General features: G+C 39.3%; 1 long non-coding RNA gene across 1 annotated transcript in view; it reads right to left on the bottom strand.

Annotated features, from left to right (window-relative positions):
• LOC104910802 overlaps window positions 1–25155 on the bottom strand; it is a 32320-nt gene that overhangs the window by 2429 nt on the left and 4736 nt on the right. Inside the window, exons 2-4 of the long non-coding RNA XR_002114500.2 lie at window positions 7521–7743; window positions 6253–6326; window positions 249–365 (exon numbers count right to left, since the gene is read on the bottom strand). This is a non-coding gene — a long non-coding RNA (uncharacterized LOC104910802). The remainder of the gene's footprint in view (window positions 1–248; window positions 366–6252; window positions 6327–7520; window positions 7744–25155) is intronic.

Below are 25155 nucleotides of genomic sequence, written 5' to 3'. Positions count from 1 at the left end.
CCTCCCCATTTAATACTAGACCAGGCTGCCCAGGGCCCCATCCAGTCTCGCCTTTAACACCTCCAGGGATGGGGCATTCACAACCTCTCTGGGCAGCCTGTTCCAGCACCTCACCACTCTTATAGTGAAGAACTTAAACTTAAACTTAACTTCCACTGTTCTTTCTTTCACTTAAGACAGAATAAAATATTTTTTAAAATCTAATTGCATGCTTTTTTCCTACTTTAGGGCAAACTAAAGTTGCCTACCTTGAAGGACTTCTTTAGGAATGGTGAATTGGAGGATTTTGAGTAGTTTGGATGACAAGTGCACACTTTTCATTTGTTGGAAAGTTGCATCTTAGGATGAGGAGAAGAGGTTACCACCTGAACAGTAAACATATCATAATCAGTAATGGCAGTGCCAAATGCTGGGAAACACGAGAGGGAAGAGAGGTGGAGGAAGATGAACAACCAGTGATTCTCTGAGGGCATGATAGCATGGCTGTAGCTAGGAAGGCTCTGAGAGCTTTGAAATACCTTGTCCTGGTATTCTTTGACACTGGATTTTTCTCTGTATCTGAGACTTATTGTACATAATATGACTCAAACCCCATAAAGCAGAGGATAAACATCAGCCTGTTTTCACCTACAGCTGCTACTGTCCATAAAACCACTTTTTCCCCCTACTAATGCAAATTAGATTTTCATCCAAAAATCACGTATATTGGTAACTCCTCTGATTGCTTCTTTGTGATGTTTCACTTTCCACAGACAGTCTTTATTACCTTATTCTGTTCATTTGAAGGAGGATCTTTGACTCAGCTATGATTAACTACTTTATTACAGTGATGCATGTTTACTTCCTCATTGCTGGATTTCATAAAGTTGTCATCTTTGAACTTTGTAGTCTTCAACAAAGTAAAATTTGTCAGATGTCTTCATTCCAGCAAATTTTGGTACGTGGGTTTTCTTATTATTATTATTCACTTCCTATGCGTATAGCTATGTGGTTGTTCACCAGCAGATATTAGATCCCACTGCTTGTGCTCTGAGCTGTGACTGCAGTTAGCAGGGTGCAGAGCCCAACTAATAAATATGCAGCTGTGGCTTAACACTTCTCTAACATGGCTACACAGCTTCCATTCAGCCTACAGCACTGAAACATCTGTCTGCAATGTACCTTGTGAAAAACCCTGCGTGAGTCTGAGTAGTGGCTTCCTAGGTAGAGAACTATTAGTATGTAATTAAGAAGCACATGGAAGAAACCTGTCTATGCCATGGATAATGCAAACTTGAGTTAGAAGCTCAGTAGAGATAAATGACCTATGACCTCAGTAAGCCATATATGCAGGCAAAGTGAAAAAGATCATGTTGGAAATAATGAGCATGACACAAGTGAAGGTAAACTTGCAGGATGAAGTCATAGAGTTGCAACTTGAGACAAACCTTCAGATATAGACGAGGAGAAAATGGTATAGTGCAGGAGAGGAAATCCTGTCCTGACCTTCTGAACTGACATATGCAACAGAACTGCTGGATAATGGTTTGATTTGTGGTATTTTCCCTTTCTTCTCCCCATGACTCTGTATCAGAAAGGTAGAGTTGGGGGCTAAAATACTATGAAAGTAAGTGGAACCTATGGCATTATTTTATCTGCCACTCACACAACGAAAAGACAATGTTCCAGAGAGCAGGACAAATTTGTGGTACAAAACATAGTATGAGGAGGTGAGTCTGAGAGATATAAAGTTCTATGCTGATTTCCTGCAATGCACGGGTGAGCTCTCACTTCCAGGTGGAAGGGGGGAAATCCCTGTGATCTGACATCAAGACAAAAATCCATACTGTTTGCCCTGCTTTCACTTACCCCTTGCTAACTGTGACTAAGGGTTTCTCTTTATTTTTTCTGTCTCTTGCTTCCTCTGCTTCGCAGGTAATTTCTTGTACCCAAGCATCTCACTGAGGAGCTGTGCAGTATCTCTAAACTGCTGCCAGAAGCTGCTATACTCATTGGGAGTGGATGCTGTGGGTGAGGATGGGATAGTGTTGAAACCAGCAGTCCTAGGCTGGTTTTCATTTTTGTCTCTCTCTATCCTGTCTGCTCTAAGAACAACCATCTCTAAACATTGCTGAATACAGCTCCTGGATCTGACTTTAACACCTGTACATTTGTAAAGGGCCTTTTTTTTTTCTTTTTCATTTTTTTTTCTAGAGGAGCATGTCTGACAGTTTTGCATTACTCTTTGGAGTTAGCTGTGCTCTCACAACCTCACTACATGTCATAGAGTCAGCCATAGCAACAGGTGATTCTCCCAAACTAGACCTTTACTCTGGGTCAGATGATACCTGCTGATCTCATGCTGGCCCACGTGCAGTGGACCATGGCCTCTGATACAGCCACTTCTGACAAAGCAACTGCTCTGAAAACACTCTTCCCATCCAGCCAGTTTCCATGTAAAGACTAAAGCTCAGCTGGCTGCAATGAAATGTACCACTTGCATAGTAATTGCTTCACATAAGGTCATTCACAGAAATAAATGAAAGCTGTGCTGGTAGCTGTCAGTGCTTTAGAGCAGCTCCAAGAGCTGTTCTGCTCAGCTAAAGTGGTGCCAGGATGCTTTTGTTGTCTGACAGGCTGTTGTCAAGAGCTCTCCTTATGGGTATTTTTGATGGTGGTGCTGCTTAATACATATGGGATGCAATGATGGCTGGCAGGTCCCTGGGGGTGGTGCAAAGGGGCTCCCCAAGAGGCAGCAGGGCAGGGCCTGGCAGTAAGAGACAGGATGGGGAAGCTCCAGGGTGGTGTCAGAGACGGGGCTGGCAGGACTCTCGGGATCTCACCAGCAGTAGCATGCACAGGCCACAGACCTCCAGCTGAACACACCTGCTTCCTTCATGCAGGTCCTGCTCCAAATGGAGACCTTCCCTGACTGCCTTCTCCAGTTGATAAAGCTAAAACTTAATAGAATACCAGATCTTAATGCTTCTTCCAGAAGAGAGTGATTGCTGCAGTCTGGTCTTTTTCCTGGATAGCTAGAGATGCTTTACAAATGGTGATGTCCCTTGAGTGCAGCCAGACAAAATCATCATCTGTCCAGACAGTAAACAAAACCATTTGTTAAAGGTGAGCACAAAACCTAAGCATCAGCTTGGACCTCGGACTATAATAAAAATATTTATGCCCATTTAAATAAAATTCTTCCCATAAACCAGAGTAATTTTAAAAATCAGCACAGTACCTTTAAATGGATTTTTTTTTTTTCTTAAGAGCTTTCTTAAGGCAAAATCAGTTAAAGTGGCTCTTGACAAAAAGGCATGTGATGATGGCTAAATGAGCTGCAGGACTCTGTGGTGGCCACTCTGTGTTCCTGCAGCTGGGTTATAGTTGTTATGCCTCTAGGTGAAATCAAGGAGAACTGCAAGTATTCAGCATCTGAAAAGTCACTCCCTGATTGACATTACTCACTCCACAGCAAAGCCAACATCTATGAACAAGTGAAATGATCTCAAAGGGAAGTTAGTTTCTGGAAGACAAACAGGAACTGAAGGTAACCTGTTGCTTAACAGCCGTTGGGGAAAAGATAACACGATAAGGAATGGCTTCAGTTAATTTCGGAGCCGCAATTCTTCCTCAGTGCTCATAGCATTATTTTTCATTTGCGCAGTGTTTTCCACCCAAGCACCAATGCTGCTATAGAAAAGACTGTATGGTTGGTGAGATATTTTACATTAGTTTTCCAGTCAGAAGAATGAAAGGGTATGCATTTGTCATACTTCAGTGATGTCATTTTGGGAAGGGATTAATGCTTTTTGGACTGCAAGATAATGAATGTCTGTTAACCCTGACAGTTTGATTAAACAATCAAGTACCAAGTGACATCTTTGCCACATGACACTTCTTTGGAAACCGTAAGCACCAGAACAGCATTTCAGTGTATACTTTGGCTAATGTGGAGCCACCACTCCTCCTCAGGGCTGAATTTGTCTGACTCCTGGATGGTGAGGAATCCTGGGTCTCTTGAAATAGGTTGTTTCCTTTTTTGGAGTGAAATAAGAAGATGCAAACAAGGGATAAATAAAATTTTTAGATAGAATTCGTGCATCAAGGAATTGAAAAATGAAATATGAAAAAGTGATAGTGCTCAGGCAATGGGCTGTGGGGACAAGAAGGAATATTTACATTTCAAAATAAGCAAAGAGTGAGTGAGAAATAATTAGTTTTTTTTGTGGGTGTTTAAAATGTATTTACTATTGCTAACACCAATGAATCTCCTTACACTGAAGAAAAGGTACTATAAGGAACAAGGTTGTACCCATCTGAGAGTAAAGGTTATGAGATTATGAGGAAAGACAAATCAAAGGAAGCAAAAAGTGGAAGGAGATACAGGTGACGAGAAAAGAGTGACAAAAATATGGGAGAAAAGCAGACAGGGCAACTGCTAGAAAGTTAATTGGGGTACTATTCCAACATACTGAAAATTTGTGAGCCTGCCATGTGAGAGGGTCCTACTCTGTCAATAAGCCTATCTCAGCTTCCACTTTTGGAAGGTCATGTCTGATCCTCAAATATCTTCTGCAATTGTATCCAAGGGCAGTGATTATCAATAAAAACCCAGGCATAAAAATTTTGTAGACTAATGAATACAGCAGGTGAAAAAATAGAGACCTCTTTAAATGTAAGTATTTGAATGTTGTTGAATGTTCTGCCATGGAGCTTGTAATGGAATTCACTAGCTTTTAAAAGTGGGGGGGGGGAAGAGTTGTTATTATATCCTATTTTTTTACTACTTTATGAAAAAGTACCACAAAATTTTATTATATTCTGCTTTCTCTATGTACAAAGATGAGTTTTTGTCCTGCTCTGTAACCTCAGGACTACTAATGACACCACAGTCACGATGCTTTATTGCTCCCAAAGAGTTCCAATTGGATGGAAATTTGTTGAGTACATGAAAAAATAGCTATGAAAATAGTAAAGGCAGGAACATCCCCTAAACTCTACTGAACTTCTTATGTTCCAAAGCAGGGCAAAGAGAGGAGGATGTGTTAAATTTCATTTGATTTTTTTTTCTGTTACATTTTTTTTGAAAGTTTCCATAAAAAGATTCAGTATTTTGGTGGGTTTTTTTTTCAATTCCTAAATTTCTTTTGGATGGAGCTAAACTTTTAGGACACAGATCTTCTACTAGCTATAATGTTTGGTTGGTGTTAGAAAAATTCTGGCTTTGATTCCTCAAACTCTATTCACCTATGTCAGACAAAATGCCAGATAAACAGTTTGGGTATGAGGGGTAGTTTCCCTAAAAGAGGTATTCATAATGTTGTCCCATCATTCAGAATTTATTTCCTCCTTCTTCACACACTGCAGCAGAAACTGTCTTCAATTTCAGTGATCCTGAACAAAAATCATTGTGTTGGCATGATGTGGAAAGCCTAAATTTTGTTCAATCAAAAGCCATAGTTAACTGACCAAATATATGATGAAATTGTCCCAGACAGACTCAGCTTTCATTTAAATGTTTTAATAACAATCATGTGATCTGACATAGTTTGTTCTGAGTGTTTGTGTGTTTCTTAGTTTTCTAGCCTAGAGCATGGGATTGGAGAATCCCAAGAAATCTATCATGCTTCAAGGAAAGAAGTTTTTTTTTTTTTTTTCCTGGAATAAATCCAGAAATTTTATGCTTTACAGAAGAAATATATTTTCTCTTCCTAAGAGAACTTACTTGTGCTGAAAAAGAAATAAATTAACTGTTATGATTTGGACTAGAGAAATAAGCTCATAATACTAGTACAAGAAGCAACAGTGAACAGCAGGCATCATTCTTCAACTGTCCCTGCATTTTGTGTCCCTGCACCAGTCACTTTCCCATTATGTTGCACTGTTCTCTAGAAATCTGCTTTGTAGTTCTTGGAACAGCTTCCTGTTGCAGCAGTTTATGGCATCTCCAGCATGACTTCAGGAAGTAGAATGAAGTTCAAAGTCCCACCGTTTTCTGGAGGTAGACAGAGTATAACAACATTTCCTGATGAAAGGCTAAAATCAATGTTCAGTGTTCACAGAAGTCATTCTTGCAAGAGCTTCCCATTGAAGTTTCCAATTGAAGCTCTTGCAAGATAGCTGTGATTGAAAAGAATTTTTTTCTTGTATGGAGACAGAGTAATACATAGGAGGAAGTAATGCTGCTGCTTTGTTGGGAATGATGTCTTAAACTGTTCAAAGAACTAAGAGACACTATGGCACCTGTGGTAGGAGAATATAAAAGCTCACCTGAAGAAGCACAGCTTTTTTTGCTTCCTCTTATGATAGCTGTCAGCCCTGCTGTGGGCATTTGAAAGAGTAACCTGGATGTGAGAAATCAAAAAGAACAGCAGGTGTTTATGTACTTGCATGGGGAGCGGGTCTTATTGTTGCTGTGCCAGAATGAGTTGTCGTATCCTGGCTTTTTGTACAGAAAAGAGAGTGATTATTTGTTTTTTGGGAGTTTTCTGGTCAGGAAAGGAATGAGGGAGTGAAAATTTCCAGTTTGGGTATCTTGTCACAAGTAGAAACAACGTGCCAATATGCAAAGCTTTGACCTAGAGATGACCTCTGTGATCATGTCTGCATAGCATACTTGAGATCAATGAATCATTTAAAATTATTAGAATTCTTGAATATGAAGGAATCTTTTGGAGTACTGATATTTCACTTCTGTGCTTTCCCAATAAAATGTACACTTACCTTAGTAAAACATAAGTGCAATACACGTTGCCAGAATATTTAGGAACGCTGAACTTTATGGAGTCAACCAGGTACTTGTTCTACACATATGGCAGATCTGAGGTGTGTCTGCTTTTTCACTACTAAACACATTCCCAGATTTCACAAACAGAGAGAATCACCCGGTCAATAATATTCTCAGCGGAGGGCAGACAGTGGGATCTGATGCTACACAGCCTTGTCACTATTAACTGTTACTGCTGGCAACGGTGAATGTGGGATTTATAGGTGAATGGTCTACCCATAGCTTTGGGAATTCATTCTTCTCATGCTTTATTAATAATCTGTCTTCCTTTTGCTGAAAGAATTTATAGCAGTATGAATTGTTATTGTTGGTACACTGAAGAGCACGCAGACTTTTGAAAAGGACCCTCCTCTTTTATTAAGTGACAGAGAAGAGAGTGTATGGAGAGCCAGGGTGGAAACTAAAGCATTGGAGCATACCACATCTGGCTTTTTTGGTGAGGTGTCTTGCACCCTTTGCTGGAAATTTCGTGCCCAGTGCTTAAAAGAAATCATTCTGGTCTAAATTGACCTTTTGTCTGAGCAAACCTGGCCATTCCTATGTTAAATGTTAAATCATTTTTAGAATATATAAATAAAAGAGCAAATAACAGATTGCTATTAAAGCAGCATTCATTTCCTTTCATACTCCTTTAAAACTGTGGACCTTGGGATACAGATATTCAGCGAATACATAGTTTATTTCATTCTGATTTGTTATTACTTGTCAAAGGCATGTTACTGAGTCAGTGTTCTAGTCATTTTTTCCTTACCTGTTGATTATTTCTTGATCGGTTGATTTTGGAAGCTTTTATTATTTACTTTACTCTCACAATCTGGAAGTAGCTCTTGGTTTTTCAAACTGATCTCAGAATGCCTTGCTTCTGTAAACTGGTACCTTGTTTTGATTTGTTCCTCAGATTGATATGTTACGTCAAAGTTCCCCTTGCACAGCATTTCACCACTACTCTGGTGTGTCCATCTTCTAGAAGCACACTGGAATATAAGAAATGGACAAATAATAACTGAATGACTTACTCTTTGCCTATTGAAATACTAAAGAATATGCTACAGAAAATAGTTCAAATTCTTTTTTAAAGATCTGGAGTTCTAGCCAGCCTTATTCTACTAGGACTAGGTTCATGAGATATCATAAGACCAGATTTTTCAGGTTGACTTTAAATGGCTTATGTTGGTGCTTTGTTTTTAAACAGTTTAGTATGTTTTATTTTATTAATGTGTTGCAACAAAGTATGCTGAGTGTTCATCACAGAATGACCAGAGACCTGGGACAGAGGGTCAGGAAGAACAGATGGGGCTTTACAGATGCAGGTTAGAAGTTCATTTGAGTAGGAGGGGAAATAGTTATATCTGTCTCAATTGAACACAGCAAAATAGGAGAGAGAGAGCAAGTTACAAATGTCTTCAGAATGCCTTGCATCTATAGGATGCTGCTTTATCTGAAGAGTTCCTTTTTTGCTCTTCTGAATTTCCAGAAGGCACAGAAAGCATTAATCTGAAACATGAAACCAGGCCTAAGTTCCTAAGCCCCACTAAAATAGCAGTGTTGTTTCATTTTCCAGCTGAGTAATTACTCCTAGGAGCCAGTGAGAAGGAGGGGCTTGGAATGTCTCTTGGAAATGACTTCCCCCACACACACCTCCACAATTTTTAAAAGACTTTCCATGCAATGAAGTCAGTGCTTAATTCCAAACAGCACCCAAAAGTTGATTAGTATATAGGATGCAAGAGAAGTATCTCTTCAGAACTGCTGGGGGACTATTTTAAAGAGAAAAATAAAGGAAAGAATCGCTGAATCATAGAATGGTTTGGCTCAGAAGGGACCTTAAAGACCACCTCGTTCCAACCCTCCTGCTGTGCGCAGTTTCCACCCTCTAGATCAAGTTGCCCAGGACACCATCCAGCCTGGCCTTGAATGCCTCTAGGGATGGGAGCACCCACAGATTCTCTGAGCAGCTTTTGCCAGTGCCTCAGCACCCTCCAAGTAAAGAATTTGCTCCCAACATCTAATTTAAATCTCCTTTCTTTTATTTTAAAGCTATCTTCCCTTTTCCTATCACTGTCTGTATAAAAATTCATTCTCAATCTTTTTTATAAGCCTCCTGAAGTACTGGAAGACCTCAATGAGGTCTCCCTAGAGCCTTCTTCACACTGAGCAAGCCCAGCTCCCTCGACCTTTCTTCATAGGAAATGAGAGAAGCCAATTTACATTCCAAGTTGTCAAAAAAATGAATATACATCCAAGGTCCATTCTAGCTTTTCTGTAGTACTAGAATGGCAGAAAATTGTCCCATTAATTTGGGCCAGATACACAGTATGTCAGTTTTGTATTTTTATTCTTAGAATGGTCCATCTTAAAAAGGACGAGATACTATCCAATACTTTACATTTTACTTGCTATACTAAAAAAAAACCTGAGTATTTAGGGTAGTCATTTGTGTAATCTAAAAAAAAAAAGCGTTCCTTCAACTTCTCCTTTTTTAAAAAAAATCTTCCTATTCTGGTTACTATTAGTCTCACTGCCTAGGTTCCTGTTCCTGGGCTTTTTTCCTCCTCAGTATTGAATTTACCTGTTACGGGATTGGTATCACTGTCTATCACTACATTGTGCAAATGCTTTCTTCAAAACTCAGCTAACTGCATTCTAGATTTCATGTCGTTTCATGTATGTTGCTCATTTGCAAATCATGCTTAGGTAGAGTTTGTTAAAGATTAGGAAGATGTATGGGGTTTGCTAAAGACAAGGACTATGATGTGATGGAAGGCTTTGCTGCATTGTGGTTGTGTTTTCCCAGGGGATAAAGCAGCTGCAGAAGCTTGTTGATAAGTGTTCATTTTCATTTATGTGGTTTAACCCACTGAATGCTTGAGAAAGTAGGAGCAAATTTTCAAACCATCTTTCAAAGCCTCTGGAGGAGGATGTTCACAGTAGTCTGAGTTGATGAGAAAGAGGACAGAAGAAATTTGTTATACCTTAAAGGTTACTTATCTACAGCTAATCACAGAATCATAGAATCATTAAGGTTGGAAAAGACCTCTAAGATCATCTAGTCCAACTGTCCACCTACCACCAATACCCCCCCCACTAAACCATGTTCCTTAGAACCACATTTTCACTTTTGTTAAACACCTCCAGGGATGGTGACTCAGACACTTGCCCGGGCAGCCTGTTCCAGTCAGTGCCTGACCGCTCTTTTGGAGAGTTTTTTCTAATATTCAACCTGAACCTCTCCTGGCGCAACTTGAGGCCCTTTCTCTTGTCCTATCACTAACAGATCAGTACAGATGGGACTTCTTGCTAGTGAATTATTCTGAAGTTGTAAAATGGAGGCTGCCTAATGTTGTTTTCTACCAAGGACTAGGTTGATCTTCACGAAAGAGTGAGGAATAATCTTCCCAGCAGATCAGAGGAGGAAACTGATTCTCTTTGGGCGTCCACATTTAGCAGAATATCAGTCAGTGCCACATAACTTTGACGTCTCAGCTGGCTTCTAGTATATTTTCAGGCATTTAAAATCTTTTTCCCCAGTCTGAATAACAGTGACTCAGTCTTGCCTAAGCTCAGTTTGAACCGTACTTCATCTAGGAACTGATTTCCTGTAGATGTTCTGCCTTTTCAAAAATAGCAATAGCTATAGCTGTTGAAAATAAGCATCTCTTGCACTGCTATCAGCTATACCTCAGCCACCTGGGAGTACTCAACAGTGATCTTGTGCAGCTGTTAAAAAAGATTAAGGATATAACCTGGGGCCCCATGAGCAAAGACTTGGACAGAAGATGCTGTTATCTACCATTCTGAGCTTTGCTTCAAACAAGACATTGCAAGTACCATTGTGCAGGATCTCCACTTTGTATATGGAGTATTTTTGGCTTATTAAATCCCTGCATATGGCTGTATATGGGAGTATCAGACTTTTTTCTATGGTAATAATGGGCTGAGCGGCAATAAAGACAATCTCTATTCTGTGTCCTGATGTGAACCCTGACTGCAAGGTCTTCAGAAAACTGGCAGATTTATACTGTTGGCACATTATGGTTACTGATTTTTTTTAAATAGTTTTGCCCAGGAATGAGATGGCAATAGCAGAGATCTTCAGGGGATAGTGTTTCCTTCCTGAGGAGTGGAAAAAATACTTATTTTCCAAGGAACTTGGTAGGTGAATCTTTCTGACTGAAGTACTGGCTGTTTCCACCTCTGGCAGGCAAACTTGTTCTTCTCTGTTACCAATACTGAAAGCCATACAACTGTTTTGTAGTTCATGGCTCTGTTTTTTTTTTTTTTTCTTCATTTTCTTGAGCTTTGCCATAGGTATATGGGATTGTGTCATTTGGAAGTCATGAAAAAAGTGAATAGTATCTGTTGTAAGATAGAGCCTTTTTTCCCATGAGCTTTATCTCACCAGTACCAAATATTGACAACTCTTTGCAGCTTCCAGGTCCTTAGTCTAACGGCATTGTTGAACTCATTGGCTTGATGATCTAATTTAGGTACCGAAGTAACTATGCAGGTTGTAATTGTGCTATACTTTTTAGAAAGTAATTTCTGGCTGTCTGATTCGTTGGTCATGAGCCATTTCTGAACCATGATGTATTTCCTATCAGTGTGGGCAGTTTGGAATTTACATGTTATTGACAACTAACATCATGTAGTTGGGTTGCTGGTTAAGACATTAATGAATATTCTGTTCCTGTAAGGTGAGTAAACTTTCCAGAGAGGGTGTTCTTTTTGGAGCAGACCTGTTTGATAAGAAAGCTTTGAAGCACTGAGAAAGCAGTGGTGAAAGAAGGAACATAGGCTTGATAATGTCCTGATCAAACCAGAAAAGTGGTATGTTGGTTTTGGTCCATCAGCCACTCTTAAGCATTCAGTCAGATGTAGATCTGTACAGCATCTACCTTGTTCAGCGCTTTCTCTGTTTGACCACTTCCAGTGAAAACCTTATAGGTATTATTTTCCTATTGGTCCCCTGTCATTAGAAGATTCTAATGTCAAGTGGCTATTCAGATGCAATCTTCCCATTTTTTATTTGCTGTCTACGCATTCTGTGATTTGTTCTCACATAGAAAGAATTCTATTGACTTAATTAACATGAGAAATTGTGTTCTGGAAAAGGCTGGCTAGTCTTGCTCACTATGCCAACATATCTTATACAACAGTTAGTACTTTATATGCTACAACTTAGCTTTAGGGTGAAGCAAGGTTGGGGGGAATTACTTTTTGTATGTGAGTGTATATGTTGTGATTTTTGTTGTTGTTGTTGTTCATTTTATTTTGTTTTAAATGAGAGCTGTGACTCTATTTCTGGAAGGTCTGAAACTTACTTCTGTTTCTTGTCACTTGTAATCAATTCCCGTTTTTATAAAATATTTTGTAAACTTGTATATTTATGTTTCCTATGCCAACCAGTGGGACTAAAAGATAAATTCACATAAAAGGGCCAGAACTTTGTCACAACTGAGATTACTGCTGTTTACAGCATCTGAAAGTTCCTGTTCTTTTCACTTACTGTATCTTCAGCTACTGTTTTTTGTTTTTTTTTCAAGTTTAGTCAAAATCGTGTTGTTCTTGTTCTATAATCACAGAATTATAGGATCACCAAGGTTGGAAAAGACCTCTAAGATCATCCAGTCCAACTGTCTACCTATCACCAATTAACACTGTTCCCATTAACAGAACACATAACTTTTCATTTTCATTCTTAACCTCATTAATGATAATACAAAGTTACAAAGCAAATCTAAACAATGGAGAACCTCTATCCAAACATTAAGTTCCACTGCAGGATACATGCTTCAAAAGCCCCAGGTAGGCAGCTTATCTGACAATCAAGCAGTTCTTCTATGATTCATTTTAAACTACTGGAAAAGGTATAATAAGAAGCATTTCCCAAATTATGAGAGGAAAAAGAATGCTTCACCCACTGGGAATCTCCACACTCTAGTTAATCAATACCCACAAGTGGAGGAATGTAGCTGTGCATCTGCCCCTCAAATGGTATTCTGGGTCAGCAAGAAATTCTTAAGGCTCTGTAGGTGTGCTTTCTTGGACTCTTCCAAAGGAGCAAAAAGACATGCTAGTTCTTAAAACTATGTCCTCTCTTCTTTTTCTTCCTTCCGTCATCTTTTTGTGCATGTAAACATAGAGTGCTGATAGTACTCCTGCCAGAGACAGGTCTTACATTAGTGAAGGAACATCCAGTACAAACTAGTTTGCTTACCTCCATTGTAGGCTTGTAGGTGTGGGAAAAAAATATGAATGGAAAATGCCATCCTGGCTATTAGACTTGACTTTAATTTTCTTTTGGAATATTCATGTATGAGCCTTTTAAACAAGTAATTATTGTGAGCAGTGGGGTGGGAGAATTATTCCTTCTTATGGCATAAATCTCTTTGTCACTACTATACATATGATCTTCTAAAACTGGATTAAATTTGTGGCTTGGATTTGTGGAAGCTATTTTTTTTTTTTGGCTTTGTTATGTAACTACCCTTATAACTGTGCCAAACAGCCTACTTGATGGAATGATAATTCATGAGAGCAGGAGGGAAAAGAGAGAAGGGTTGAAGTGCCATTTCTGCTTGGCTTTGCAAATATGGCACCTCATACCCAGAAAGTATTTGCAAAGTATAGCTACCAGTGTAGGTGGAAGTTATATAGCATACTTCAGAAATTATTTCTGAGACTTTGAAAATAAATGCTATGGGCTCAAAAATCTTCATCAACATACTGATGTTTATTAGATTACCATCTGTCAGATGACATGGTAAATCCAGAGTGAATGCCTTTAGCCCGTGGAAAATGTAAGACAATTTGACGTAGCTTTGCCTGCAAAGAAAGATGGCCAATAAGCCATACTACCATGTGTTTGGACAAATTGAAAGTGTGAATCCAGCTATTTCCTGGGCCTCAGCTGATTAGTGATAGCTTGTCCCTTGATTGTGAGTCCTTCTGCACCTTCATCTACAGCCAAATGATAGTCAGAAGCTGAAATCTTGAGGGATAGCTAAATATAGCCAATTTTTAATTTAGTTCAACTGCTTTGGCACCAGAAAATCTTTCTGAATTTGCTCTGGCGAAGATGCATGGAAAGATTACTTCTCTGACTATGTAATGCTGATTATTTTATGGATTTCCATGTAGAGCTCACTTTGACGTAGCAAGCACACAGGAGATACCCTCCAAAATCTGTAGTGTGTTCTTGTGGGAGAAGGTTTCAGAGAATAACTTGAGAAGAAAGATTCAGGCACTTGCATTTTGCTACTTAACATTGATTTCTTTTGAAAACTTACAAGGAAAATTCTTGAGTTGAAGTGTACAACTCGCACTATACAGTATATTACTAAATATGGTGCTGTCTTGCACAAAGTAAGGTTTGAAAATCACTTTCCTGGCTTTATTATAATGGGAAATGAACGGGAATTAACATTCACTCATGTATCAAATGACATTTTCCTTTGGAAATTCAACTTCTACTTGATTTTATTTTATTTTATTATTTTATTAAGGCTAGAAGGGACATTATGATGACCAGTCTAGTCCCATTACATGACAAATTTTGCAAAACCTAATTTTACAATTCTCTGTTGAAACAAGCCTAGGATCTAAGGAGGGTGATCACTGAAATTTTGAAAAAGACCATTTTTAAGAAGAGATAGTTGAAAACCTTGGGCTGCAACACACTCTAACTTTAGAGGAAAGTGAATATGATCAGATGAGGGTCGATCTGAAAGTAATGCCTCCTATTTCATTATGTTGGTCCCTTATGTAAGAGACAGATGTGGGTAGAATGGCAGCAGAGATTGAACCTTCCCACCAACATTCCCTTACGTGTTGTTGCTGTGTGACAGTTGGCAGCAGAGGGGTCACTTTGACAAAATGTTGTCTGACATAGAAGTGTGTATGAAGAAAAGGTGTGTCACTGAATTCTTGCACGTGGAAAAAATGATACTGATTGGCATTCACTGATGTTTGTAGACAACCCAAGAGAGGATATGAACACAGTGAAGAGATGGCTGGTGCATTTCAGTAGTGGTATGAGTGGATCACCTCCACTGGTACAGATGTTTTCAAGCATAGCATGCAGGCTCCTGTTAATTGCTGGTGAAAATGCATAGATAATAGTGGCGACTATGTTGAAGAAGAGTGTTTTGTAGCTGAGAATTTGCTCTGTCAAACAGTGTTGTTGTGCTCTTTGTATCTTTTGTTGTTTCCATGGAAGTAAAGAGGGGTATTACTTTTGGACCTACATACTTCTGAACTTTGTTCTTTGGCCTTCATTCAGTTTTTTTTCCAAGTAAAACTAGCCTCTGGCAAAAATACCCCAAGCCCCTTGCTTATTGGGTAATATAGTTCATTAGTCATTTAAAGAAATGTAAAAAGATATACTTGGGAGGCTTGGAAGGATGCAGACTATCTCGAAGGCACAACAGTCCTTGCTGTGTTTTAAAGTGCAGCAGTATTATTTTGAAAAAGCAACTGAGTGCAAAAAAATTCTGATCAAAACCAAGATACAAGTAATCCTGATCTAGTCAATCTTTTCTAAGGCAATGACCCATTTGGAAAAAAAAAAAAAAGTTTGGATTTAACTTCTATTTTTTATTTCACTTAGTGTAGACACTAAAGAAGGGAATTGCCTGTTTTTACTAGCTGATTCTCTTTCCTTCCTTCTTGGCTCATGTGTCTCTCTGGTGAGTAATGGGGAGGTTGCTTCTCTGGAACACAAGGGGAAAGTTTCAGTAAATTGCAAAAGCATGTTTGTTACTTGGAAGTCTTTTGGCACATTTTTGACCAAAGTTCATGGAAACCTTAAAAATATTCTGAAGAGAGACTTAGAGGCTACATTATCAAAAAAACAAGCAACTACCCATAGGGACCTGCTCATGGAGAGTTCATTGCAAGATCAAGAATCTAAACTGTTGTGCAGTCAAACAGGTGTGCATAAAATACACTGCTGCATCTGCAGATGAGGCAGTTCTCCCTATCATGGAAATATACAGCTCTCAATTTTGCATGGATGTCTCTGTGTTTTATAAGGGTGGATTAAGTGCATGATTCTGTCTGAGAATTAAACTCTTTCCTTTCTTCTTTCCCTGACCCTTCTGTTTTCATTGTACACAAACTGTAAGTTCTCCCTGCAGAGCAATTCAACAATTCTAAAATGCTTTGCCCTCAAAGACATCACATTGTGAGGCAAGGCTAGTAATAAGCTCATAGTGAAGACTGATATATTCATATAGAACCTTGATCTCAATAGGTTCTGCCACAGTAACTTGGGTTTTATATTCTTGTTTTGGGAAAACTCATTAGAACATAAGGATTTATATGGAAAATAAACAGATCTGCAGGATGGCAAAAGGGGGTTTTGAAAGGGAGGGAAAGACAGGATGGATGTTCCCTGGCAGGGTTTGAGGTCTAGAAGAATATGCTCACACTATGCTTTTGGATGGCTGGATTACATCTGCAGCTGCTCATGTGCTCTCTGTTTTAAGTATCTGCTTGCTCACTTTAGTCACTGTACTTAAAAAAAAAAACTCCTTAAAATAATAATTAAAAACGAATATTGTAACTTTCTGAAAGGTGCTAAATAGGCATGCTGAGATACCAACGTACACAGAATAGAAAGATTTCGCTACCAACATCTTTCCAACTCAGGCTGGAGAAAACAGCTGTAATAGAAAAAGGAAGCTTCATTTTCCATAGTCTTTTAGGTCTTGGCTTCCCCAACAAGGAAGTCATATTAACATCTCTGATGATGGCTTATAAGATGCAAATGGACCTATGAAGAGAATGGAACTGAGAAGACATCTTAATTTCATACAACTTTTATAAATAGATGTAGGTTATCATTGCCAAATTTTAATTAGAAAACTAGCTTACATGCCAGCATAATTTTCCTGAGCTCCTTATCATTTTTTTAACTCAAACATTTTTACCTGTCTTAGAGAATAATCAGGAAACTGTTTCAGAGAAGGTTACAGCATGTCCGACAGTCATGTGTCTGCATGTTTGCAGTTGACTTAATATCTTGCAGGTATGCAGGTATGGCTCTCGTCAGCAGTTTGCTCTACCTTCCTTTGTCCTTTTCTTGCATACTTACATAACCTGCAACATTCTGCGAAGATTTTTGCTTCATTTGTGATTTACCTAATTATTGTTTTTTAACAAGTCGTGTCAAATATTATCAGCATGGAGTTTGTCTTCTATAGTATACTTTCCTAGAGGTGAGAATAGGGACAAATGGATGCTGAAGTTATTGAAAAATCAATGTGTGTGATTTAAATGTCCTCTTTTGGGAGTACGTAGGAACATAAACCACAATACAGCAACCAAAATAAATTTTATTAGCAAGTGAGAGTCGCAGTGAGAGCTCACATAAGCAATCTATCTGCCTAACATGAGAAACATTAATTTTCTAGAAATGCCCCATACGTGCTGACTACAACTGCCTAACCCTGGAAACATTCATACACATGATTTTACACAACGATTCAAAAGAGTAACAACTCTGACACTGGGTGTTGCCTGAGAATTAATGACTGTCCACGATTAATAGCCCTCAACTGCATTTGAGCCATCAGCTCCTCCCAGCTAGTCATTAATCCCTACAAACAGTTCACAAACTCCTGTTGTCCATTTGAAATAGGGCATGCTGAAAATACACTGTCTTTAACCAGTGAAAATCTTGTAGCAATATAAACATTCAGTAACTACTGCTTGCTTCAGGCTTGTGCTAGGGCAATTTCTGCACTGAGTTTGATCCTAAATTATGTCTTTACATACCTTTTGATTCCCACAATTAATCACTGCACAGCACTATGGCAAAGGAGGAATTCCATATGCTGCAATAATGAGAAGCTTCTAAGAAATGTGACTAATAAAGGAAATGTGCAGCTTAAGCTGTGAATTAATAATTGATGTGAATTGCAAACAGGATTTTGCATATGGTGCTTGTATGATTACAGATGAAGCTGTACATGCAAATAAAAGGCTCTGCAAAACAGTTGCACAACTCAGGACCCAGCTCCATTCAAGGACGTGCCCTTATAACATGGAAAAGACAGGGCTCACTCATGCACAATTTCATCTGGGCCTTGACTTTGGTTTTAGAGAATGATTATGATATTCAGAGATGCTTCCAATGAACCTGCATTCTTATTTCCAGCTCTGTAAGTGGAATCATATCTGCTAACCTTGGAGACATAAACCCTGAGACAAAAGGCAGCAGTAATGCAGGAAGCTGCAGAACTGGCATTGGAGCTGGAGTAGGATGGAAGGAATCAACTAGGCACTGCATTGCTTTAGGACGGGAATGAGTTAAAAGACAGGATTTCTATGTCATGGGAAATATTGTCACTTCACAAATTGCTTTCCTTCAGAATGAAAACAGTCTGAAATTTCCCATGGAAAGGAAATATTCTGTAAAAATGTGTCACAGTACAAACAGAAGACATTCCAATCCATAAAATAAGAATTTCTGCCTTCTCTAAAACAGAGCTGTCTCTATATAAAACAAAATAACAGAATATCAAAGGTACTGTAAGTCTTTACTTGCCTTATGAGACAGTATTGTGACACAACTACATGAGATGTCAGTAAGAATATTATTAAAATCCCCTCAAATAAATGACTTTTCATAACAGATACAATTTTTAAATGCTTGTAGACTGTTTTTGATTTCAGGGCAATCTGAAATCTTTACAAAATTAAGTTATTTTGGCTTTAGGTAAAATAAAAACAACAATCTTTTAAAGCTCTTAAAGACCAGTGCTTTGAAAAGATAAAGCCATGCCAATCTGGCATGGAGTAGTAGTGCTGGTACATCATGTGAACCAGGACAACCAAACTACTGAGCAAAGTGCATTGGGTCTGTTTTGAATTGACTCCTGTCATGGTGTCCATCATAATGGTGTCTGCAAGTCTGAGAATGTAAAGCTGCTTGCTCTGTGGCCAACCTCTAACTACTAATAAGGGTTAGAGAGAAAGTTTCCTTGGAGGCGGTTCATCCCCTAATTGCTTGCACAGATTTTCTAAAGCTTTTCTCAGACGAACTTGGCATTAAGTACTGTCAGAAACAAAGATTTAGGCTTCAAGGACGACAGCAAATCCTCTGCTCCCGTGACCTGCCTGTCAGTGCCCTGGGACAGGTATAGAGCTTTTGGTAGAGGTACACTTTGCTGGGGCCAGCTGCTGGCACAGGCAGGGCAGAGCACTGTCAACAGTAGTCTAGAGGCAGCACAAGGTGCTGCAGCCTGCTGTGTCTGTCACAGCCCTGCACCTCGGTTTGCCACTGCACTCTTAGATGGGGAGGGGCTGAGGGCAGGCACAGTGGGGCTGAGGGCCAATTCCAACAGCAGGGTGAGTAAGAGGGCTTTCTTCCCTCTCTATCCTCCCTCATTCCTTTGCCTTCCCTTCCAATGTCAGAAATAACTTGACTTCTCCCAGACATGAAAATGCAGTTTTGCTTACTTTGTTGAGAATCTGAGTCTCTTCTTGTGCAGTAACCTGTAACTCCCTTTCCTAGAACAAGGACTCTGGCAATCTGAGTTTCTGAACAGAGGCAGATAAGGGCCTAGTGACATGCAAAATTATGTCAAAGTGAGATTTAGCAGTAATCATACATGTCTGGAGATGGCGAATATATTAAGGATGGCCAGATATATTTGTGCTGAAGTCCTTGTATGAGTATGACCAAACTCTGACCTGAAAGATGCTGGGTGGCAAGCCTACTTTAGATATGGTTCTTGTCTTTTACCATGACTGTGGTCTGCAAAGTTTTTCTTTCATCAGGCTATTTAGAGTTGGACCCCTTCTGAGCTGGTAGATTCAAGATAAGATGCAAGCAAACAAACAAAGCTTCCAACTTTACACTGGTTTTGCTAGTATCGTTCATCCCAGTGTTTCAAAGCTTTTTACAAATACTATAAGGAAGGTCTGAAAAGGTGTCATTGTTTCACAAATGAAGAAAGTAAGGGACATAAATGTTTGAAGGCTCATGCAGAGTGGGCATGAGTGCGAGAACAGAGGAATCTCTGCACTGCAACTTGAGCCCTTGACAGCAGGCATTGGGAAATGCTGTAACCACTTTAAGCCTTGATATTACAGAATCACAGAATCACAGAATTGTAGGGGTTGGAAGGGACCTCTAGAGATCATCGAGACCAATCACCCTGCCAAAACAGGTTCACCCACAACAATGTCACCTTTACCAGCTAATTAGTTAATTGGTATTGTGTATCAGAAATGTTGCTATCATTATACACACCAGAACTTCTGAAATATGTAGATCTCTCCAAAAATAATGCCTCCTAATATCTTTTTTTTTTTTTAATACTCTCTGTGAGCATAGTTAAATGAAGTATCTGGCAGCAACATTCAGTACAAAGTCATCCACTGCTTATTAACAGCAGTTCCAATTAATCTCAAGTCAGCTCAACCTAAAAAAAAAAATACAAACCCAACAACAATTAAAAAAAAAAGCTTGCAGTCAATCTGCAGAAGCATTCTGTAGCATCTGGTAGATTCTCCTTCCTGCAATATTCTTATCAGTCAGTCTATCTGCCAGACCAAAACTGTTGTGATCTCCTCAACAATGTTTTCTATAATAACATATCAATGTTTACAAGTTGACATGACGAAACTGCAAAGTCATCTGAAAATACTTCCTTCCAGTGGTTCAATGTGTGATTGATAAAGCAAGGCAAATGTGAAACAGGTTTAAGAGGGGTGAAATGGCTTCACTAAGGTCAGCCTGTGTTAAAAGATTAGGGGCTCAAAAGCATCATTGAGGTGGTGGTGGGTTGGAGTTGTTGCAAGGGCTTAGGGGTATGATGCTGTCTTGATGTAAGCTGACCATGTGCTTGAGCCATAACTAACTATAAGCTCTAGAACTGGAAGCTATTTTGTTCACGTTCAACTGGCCTGTGTGTGGCTGTGCAGTAATGAAACTTTGGCTGGAGAATTTCTACACAGTAGAGAAAGGCAACTCTGTCAGGTATTGTAGAAGTGGTGGGGTGGAGAAAACTTGGACGTGAAACTGCCCAATACTGACGAGAGATAGGTTATCCATATACATTCCTGGCAGATAGCTTATCATTTGTCATTATCTGGATTACTGTTTTCAGTTTTGTATTCCCCAGTTCAAGAAAGACAAGGAGCTGCTGGAAAGAGTCCAGCAGAGGCCACAAAGATGGCTTCAAGCATCTGTTGTACAAGGAAAGGCTGAGAGACTTGGGACTGTTCAGCCTGTAGAAGACTGAGGGGGGATCTTATCAATGCTTCTAAATATCTGATGATCAGGTGTGGATAGGGCCAGACTCTTTACAGTGGTGCTCAGTGGCGGAGCAAGGGACAATGGACACAAACTGGAATGTAAGAAGTTCCAAAAAAAACACAAGGAAGTACTTCTTTACTGCGTGAGTGACAGAACACCGGAACAGGCTGCCCAGAGAGTCTGTGGAGTTTCCTTCTGTGGAGATAATCAAAACCCATCTGGATGCTTTTGTGTGTGATCTGATGTAGGAGAACCTACTTTAGCTGGAAGTTGAAGTAGATGATCTCCATTCAACTCCTATGATTCTGTGTTTGTGTGAAGGAGGTTTTACATTTTTTTCCCCCAAGTGCTTATTGCAGTCTTTTTTACCTCTAACTGTAATCTCTGCTTAAAAACTGAGAGCCAACAGTGTACAAATGCAGAGAAATTGCTCTGGGGATTGTTACACAGAAGGAGGACAAATCTGTGACCTATCCCTGCTGCTGCATGGGTTGCTGTGCCTCATATGAAAACAAGATCAATTTGCCAAGTTAATTCCCCAAAATCTTTGAAATTTCAAAAAAGCTTAGTTGATCACAATGAAGTTCACTCAGCTCTGAAATAAGCTCGCTTTGCCTCTTACAAAGATCCTGGAGTGCAAAGCTGGAAGGCAGAAGACAGAGAGTGCGTCGTATCTTATAAAAACAAAGTTATGTCAGTTTTTTAGAGAAGACTGGTAATGGTCAATGCTCTTTTTTCTTGGAAAGCAAAAAATAAATACAATTATTCATCAACTTGGCCAATTACAAGAGGAGATTTACTGTAAAATCTCTACTGGCAAAAGTCCAGCAAAGGGCTGTGAAGATGATGAAGGAACTGGAACATCTCCTATATGCACAAAGGCTGAGAGAGCTGGAGAAGAGAAGGTGCAAGGGAGGCCTTTTCTATGTATATAAATATCTGAAGGGTGAGTGTAAAGAAGTCGGAGCCAGGCTTTTTTCATTAGTGCCCAGTACCAGAACAAGAGACAGCAGGCACAAACTGGAACCTTGAACATCAGGAAGAACTTTTTTTTGTGAGGCTGTCTGAGCACAGCTTGCCTTGGGAGGCTATGGAGTCTCTTCCTTGGAGGTCCTCAGAAGCTGCTTGGACAAGGGCCGGGCATACTGCTCTGGGTGGCCCTGCTTGAGCAGTGGTTGGGATCAGATGGACCCAGAGGTCCCTGCCAAACTCTGCTCTGCTGTGATTCTATGAAAATATTTTCTGTTGTTCGATGTGCTGTCTTATACTTGTTTATTCAGGACTCCATTTATCTTAGTAATTGATCAAACAACTGACTGCATAAAATAAAAATCTCCAATCTTGATGTCGTACAAGGATACGTTTCTTCATATCGCCCTTCAGTTTAAATCAAAACAAAAATATTAGTTCTGAATTAGTAAGAAGACCATTCGAACAGTGAACTGGGTTAGGCAATGTGAGAAGTAGTCAGTCTTCAGCCTGTTGCTGCAGCTCTGTAAGTATAAGCAGGTGCCTTTCCTCATGCTTGTCCAGATGGAAAACAGAAAAAAACAGAAGAAGCTATGCAAGCAGAAATGACATCTCTTGTGTGGTAATTCAGAACTGACTCAGCATCTGTTAGATGTGGGACTGTAGCCCTGAAAAGTGAAAAGAGGGGCTAGCATGAAATGGCCCAGTGGCTTTTTGACTTGTTTTGAGATGGATCACTTTGAGGATCTCCCTTCTGTTATTTTACTGTTACCTGAAGCACTGCTGAATTTGAACACTAGCTGTGATTATGGTAGTGTCATGCTTACTTCCTCCTTCTTTAAATAACTGGTTAGAAAGAGACCCTTAGCAAAGTTACTGATTTTGATTGCACAGCTTTCTTGGTTATTTCTTTAGCACTGAAAATTCTCTCTCTCTGCCAGGATTAAATACTGTTTTTTCATGCATAAAGATGAAACTCCTTTTATGAGAATAATATGTTGCTTTCGACTATGGCCTATTTTTACACATGATGCATATATCCACATCTTTCTTTTTACTGTGAACGAGAATCTGTATTTTCCCTTTTTATTTCTGTGCTTTCATTCTCTAGAGAAGCAAAATTAAACATTTTCTGTCACAGTGTATTAGTAGAGATTATACTTCAGTTAGATAGTATATAGATTTTTGGATTTGGGAGCTCCTTCTTACTAGGATAGGAGTGTGGATATTAAGGACAGTGATGTCACTGATGTCTCCTATTTTTCCTTCTGCACACATGCTTGTTTTAAAAGAGTTGTATAGAAATCTTACTGAAAACCAACAAAAATGTTGGTCTATATTTTCAGTGCTATTTTAAACATGTGGTTATTGCTGCCAGGAACATGGTTTCACCAGGCACACCCTTCTCCTTTTCCCAGCTTCCTCAAACAGTTCCTCGGTGCTCGAGCAGATTCACTCCACGTGGAGCAATTGTGCAATCTTGCATCATCCCTCACACTTCTCCTCCCCGTTCTTCTTATCCTCCATGAAAAGACTTGCTCCAGTATATTCAGGACATAACCAGAGACTTGTTTTAATCAAAGGCCATACAGTAGGCATTGCTATAATTTATTTGCATATTTTCTACCTATCAATTACCTACAGTTTCATTTCTAATGTATATGAATTTCATACTGGAAAAATTTTTAACAATCTTTCTACCACTGGCAGAAATTATTGCAGAAGACAAAATTTTGTTGGATTCTTTTCTCGCGTGACTTGGAATTCAGCAGAAAACTTTAAAATTTCCTGGTGAGTTACTGGCATAGGTCTGCAGAATTGTAGCTGAAGTTAGGAGTAAATGACAGGGATGAATATGGAGACCTTTCTGTGTTAATTTCAGTTAATGTTGACATTTGCCTAATTGCTATTATATATTGCTTGTGTCAACATTGTACCTGGTCATTAATACATCTGTTTTAATACACATTCCTGTCACACAAGGAAATAATTCTATTTAATGGATAAGGATTGAGAAACAGAAGTTAAGCAATGTATACAAAGTCACACAGGAAATGTATGGCTAAACCCTCATCTCCTGAATGCCAGTGAGGTGGTGCAACTACAGCAGCAGCCATCTGCTTGCCAAAAAATGAGTTGTGCTAAAGGTCTTACCTCTGCTATTGTAAAAAATCAAGGTGATTATTAAATTCTAACATATTAAGAACAATGAAATGTATAGCCCTATACGTAGTAATTATGAATCCTAGTTTAAATTTTACCAGCCACATTGCTCCAAACTGCTGCTGCTCAGAACACAGGGTTTTGGATGAAAATCTACAAAGGTTGACGTACCATTTTGGCAAGAAGCGAATGAATACTTTCATCACTGTTATGTAAGAAAGATATTTCCCTCCTGTTAATGTAAAGTGCAATTCTATAGAAAACTGGTTAATAAAATTGTTTAATGAAACAACTTCTTGTGACTCTAGTTACCAGCTGTGGTTGATGTGTGCTTATGTTTATGTGCAGCATTCAGATTGCCTTACTCACAGTATCTCGTATTTCCATAACACCGTTGAATGTTTTAGAAATATCTTGGTGGAACATAGACATTGGCTACTATTATAAGATTATTTTCAACAGCTTTGGATAGAATATTTAAATAAATTCAGCTGTGAAAGTACAGTTGTTTGTACACCCTCTTAGACTTAATATGTTTCTTTGGTAATCTATGTAGTGCTTGTATAACAAGGGCACAGGCTACTGTGCCATTCTTGTTGGTCCCTTGACTCATGTCCCCTCTGTAGCAACTGGAAGACCATGAGGTACAAGCGTGCTGAATTCACCACATGACAGTCCCTCTTACAGCTCCTCCAAAACCTCTTGTTCAGGTTTTGGTTTCAGTTTACTGCTTGCCTTTTTATTTACGTGCTCCCACCCAAGTCCTGTGAGGCTGTAGGACACCTGCCCATCTGTTTCCTCTGCTGTGCTCCATCTGCTCTCTCACAGCCTCGGTGGGATGCTTGTTGTGGACCCCAGGCACAGGAGCCTTTTTCATTCTCTCATCTGTTATGTTTCTGGGCAGAGAGCTGCTGCACAACATCCATCAGTCCCCTGGTTGATGTCAGAGATCCTTGGAAGTGGTTTCTTCTGGTGCCTAAATAGG

This window comes from Meleagris gallopavo, chromosome 4, assembly GCF_000146605.3.
Source record: "Meleagris gallopavo isolate NT-WF06-2002-E0010 breed Aviagen turkey brand Nicholas breeding stock chromosome 4, Turkey_5.1, whole genome shotgun sequence".
Lineage (NCBI taxonomy): Eukaryota > Metazoa > Chordata > Aves > Galliformes > Phasianidae > Meleagris > Meleagris gallopavo.
Note: the sequence above shows the minus strand (reverse complement) of the source record. Positions and strands in the feature narration are given on the sequence as shown.